General features: G+C 36.2%; 1 protein-coding gene across 1 annotated transcript in view; it reads left to right on the forward strand.

The window, feature by feature from the left end:
• The first annotated feature begins 193 nt into the window (after positions 1 to 193).
• LOC128251187 (peptidase inhibitor 15-like) overlaps positions 194 to 4,395 on the forward strand; it is a 64,658-nt gene continuing 60,456 nt past the window's right edge. Inside the window, exon 1 of the mRNA XM_052977762.1 lies at positions 194 to 576. The gene's annotated coding sequence lies outside the window, so the exon portion shown is untranslated. The remainder of the gene's footprint in view (positions 577 to 4,395) is intronic.

Genomic DNA, 4,395 nt, shown 5'->3' on the forward strand with positions numbered 1-4,395 from the left:
TATATATATGAATGTATGTATGTATGTATGTGCATATATATATATATATATATGTATGTATGTATGTATGTATGTATGTATTCGCACACATGTGTGTCTCTTGTTCAAATATATGTCACTGAACTCGCAAGTATTCTTCTTAGCTTATTTTCTCATCTACAAACACACACACACATACACACAGTTAGTATACAGATGCATGTGTTTGTGCATACGTGTGTGTGTGCGTGTGTGTGTGCGTGCGTGTGTGTTTGTGCATTTTACTGCATCCAGGAAATTTTCTGCTGAATCAGCTATCTGTTCCCCTATTTTCCACTCTTCGTCCTTCATTTCCAGTTTCAAACAATAAACAACAACTGAAAGCACAATTCTACTGATGTGGAATATTGTCTCTATTTTCCGTCTCTTCTATGATGTAACAGAGTTCCAGGTGTAATCAACTGCACAGAGCAGAAAGTGCTGAAATAAGGAGGAGTAAAAAACCTAAGCAATTAAATTGGGTGGATTTGTATCTCTTATTACAAATATTATCGAACTGTTTTACTTACTGTGTTGGCTATTCTTCTATTGAAGGAGGTTCGTCACCTTTTGTTATTATTCTTAATTTTTGATGAGGGGGTTTATTAAGATTTTTTATTGAGTTTAAAAAAAAAAAAATTTTTAGTTTAATTCTACAACTTTGCTTTCAGTTCAGTTTAAATATTCTTTTGATTTTGGTGACGAAAATATGGTCGTATACGCATATGTATGAATGTATGTATGTCACTGCATAGTTTTATTTCAAGATTTCTAGCCAATAAAGAAAGAATCGGTTTCTAACCTAGATTCAAGGCTCCTTCATTGGAATTTCAACATCAACAACAGGGTATTTTTGTTTGTATGTATGTATGTATGTATGTATGTATGTATGTATGTATGTATGTATGTATGTATATGTGCAGATTTGTATGTTTTATGTATGTATTCATACATATAGTTGTATACAGTTGCATATTTAGACATGCATATAGTTACATATCTAGACATGCTCATATATATTTAAATGATAAACCTCTGAGAAGTTTTACAGATTTTTACAGTTCCAGTGATGGATTGGATCTGTAGTCTTCAAATTAGCTTTCTTCTTTCTGGTTTTGAGAAGCCTAATTTCTCAAGATTGGTATTTAGGCAGTGTGTTACATATCCCAGGCCCCCAATAATTACAGGTATAAACCTGAACTTGTAATCTGGATAGAGTTACTGCAGATTTCTCAATAGTTCAGCGTAGGTATTCGCTTTTTTTCACTGATCTTCATCTTTATGTTAACAACCATTGGGCAGCTAATTTACACAACTGTACACAGTTTCTCTTCTCTATCCCAAATCATTATATCAGGTCTGTTGTGTTTACATTTTATTGAGGTCTTCACTGGTACATTCCACCAGTACTCCTTTTCGTTATGAGTGACTATGGCTTCTACCAGACTGTGGGTTCTTACTTCTTTGTCCTCGGGATTATCCTTCCACTCATTATAGAGTGTCCTAGCTACTATATCATGTCTCATTGGTAGATGATACTATGCTGACATTTTCGGACAACTGCTTATGATGTGGGTAATATCTTTGGTGTTAACTCCACAAAGTTTGCATCGGTTGTCACATTTTACTGCTTTTCTTGCATCTCTGTCCCTTTTGCACATCAGGTACTTCGTTGATATTTCCTGTTCCTGGATTTCAAATGTATACCCTTCAAACTGCTCATACAAGTTCATCCTTTCATTTGATGATACATTGCAGTAGAGTCATGTGATTTCTGTGGGCATGTATTCTAGGTTATCAGACAAAGATTGTTGCTCAAGGAGCTACCTTCCAAGTCTTATGATGTTATCAGCCTCATGTATACAAACTTGGTCAAGGGATGCACTTTAACACTAAAAGATGTTGCCGAAGGGATATGATACAACATTCAAAGGCATTTTGGATCAATGTTAAGCCTCTGCTGCCTTGTTTACGTTTTAGGTAGAGGCGGTCTACATCAGTGTTTATGTGGAAATTATGTGTGTTTGTTAATATTTTTCGGGTTTTCACATCAATGGCTCAGATATCATCAACCGTCCAATCAAGCAGCCCAAATGTTAGTATGAGTACTGGCATTGCAAACACAAAGTGGGCCACTGTCTTATTGAATGCAGATAGTTCTGTGATCCAAATTTTCTTTATTCGGCTGTAATATACTTTAGTGACACATGTTTTGTAACAGGTATCATTGTAAGATATGTTTTCATCCACCCCCAGATATCTGTAACATTCCTTGTCAGATACAGGAGAAACAGTCAAATCATTAATGGAGACGTTACTAGTCTGGTTCATAGATCTCCCCCTTTTCACAACCATATAACAACATTTGTCCTGACCAAACCCCAACCCTACATCCTTTGAAAATGTACGAAGATACACACACACACACACACACACACACACACACACACACACACACACACACACACACACACACACACACACACACACACACACACACACACACATACACACATACACCATTTTATGTATGCATGTACCTGATGTGACCCAGACTACAATGACCGATGCAATGCAATTGGGTGCACAACATCCCACTCATAAAGGACTGTCATGAGAGGGGTCGAAACAGTTGTCATACTGAATAGAGACTAGTACCAAATCTAGCTTCTATTTTCTGCATCAATTATTATTGCATACACATATGTATGTGTGTATATGTATATATGCACACATATATACATATATGCGTATATACATACACACATGCAAACATATATACACACTCACACACACACATGCATGCATACATGCATGCATACATACATACATACATACATACATACCTGTAATTATTGGGGCACTGGGATACGTAACACACTGCCTAACTACCAATCTTGAGAAATTAGGCTTCTCAAAACCAGAAAGGAGAAGACTGATTCGAATACCACAAATCCAATCCATCACTGGAACTGTTAGAATCTGTAAAACTTTCCAGAAATTTATCATTTAATTAATATATGCATATGTCTAGATATGCATGAAAATACATTCATAAAATGAAGCATATAAATCTGCACATATACATACATACATATAAAAATACCCTGTTGTTGATGTTAAAATTCCAATGAAGGAACCTTGGATGTAGGTTAGAAACCAGCTCTTTCTCTATTGGCAAGACATCTTGAAATAAAACTGAAAAATAACATACATACATAAAGGCAGTCTGCTCTAAAACAAAGCTTGACCACTCCAAGCACAAATATAGCTTTTAAGCCCAGAGACTCTCTTTAAAAACTTTCCACAAATATTGCAAACTTGTCTTAGTTCTGAATCTGTTATTTTGTTGTGCATTTTGTGCATGTTTACATGTCTCTTTAGAACTGCAGAGGATGCACACAACTTCTGACAAAAACGATACTGAAGAGCATTTTCATGTATAAAATGATGGTATGTTGTTCTGGGGGGATCATAAATGAGATTTTAGACCAGGTCCTTTTGAGAGGCAGGTCCTGCCCCGTACCTCGCACTGATATGAGTTTTGTCCTGAGGTGTTGGCAAATTCCCCTTTACGCAGGTTTCTTTTCATTTCACTGTGCTCAATTCGTTTGCTCTCAAATGCTTGTACACCTGTCCAAATATTTTCCCGCCATAGTTTCCTGTCAGTTGCAAAGGATTCAATCTGTCTGAATGGAACATTGATTTCTCCAAGGAAAAATTTTATGTTATCTATTTTGCTATTCTTGTGACTCCCCTTTGCCAGTTCATTGAACAGAAGTTGTTTGAGAATACATTTATTGTCCACACTGATGACCTGTCCTGTCCATTGTAATTGGTTCCTCATAAACAGTGATTCAATAGAAAGAATCCCAGCTTGGCTAAGAACCTCATTATTTGGGGTGTCTGATTTCCTGCTTTCTTTTAAAATGTGTCTCAGACACTTTTGATGGAAGTGTTCAAGTGTTTTCGTATGGCAAACATAAGTTGTCCAGGTTTCTGAGGAATACAGAAGAGAAGAGCGGACAAAATCAGAACAAAGCATAATTTTTGTTTCAGTTTTTATGTGGTATTGTGACCAGACTCTGGATTCTAAACCACCAAAAGATGCTGCTACCTGTTGTGTGTATGTGTGAAGGTATCTCAGTATCAAAATAGCCTCAAGAATTAACATAGCTTCCAAAATATTGAAAGGATTGTACAACCTTTAGTGGTATGCCCTTAATGACTGTGTGATAATTAGTCAATTCATTTCCTGGAGTAGGTTGATGCTTTATGACTGTTTTCTTCAAATCAATTGTCAAACCAAATGCATCACATGCAGAGTAAAAAGAACAAACTAGAGTTTGTAAGCCTTCTTTGGAATGACTTATGAGG

This window comes from Octopus bimaculoides, chromosome 28, assembly GCF_001194135.2.
Source record: "Octopus bimaculoides isolate UCB-OBI-ISO-001 chromosome 28, ASM119413v2, whole genome shotgun sequence".
NCBI lineage: Eukaryota > Metazoa > Mollusca > Cephalopoda > Octopoda > Octopodidae > Octopus > Octopus bimaculoides.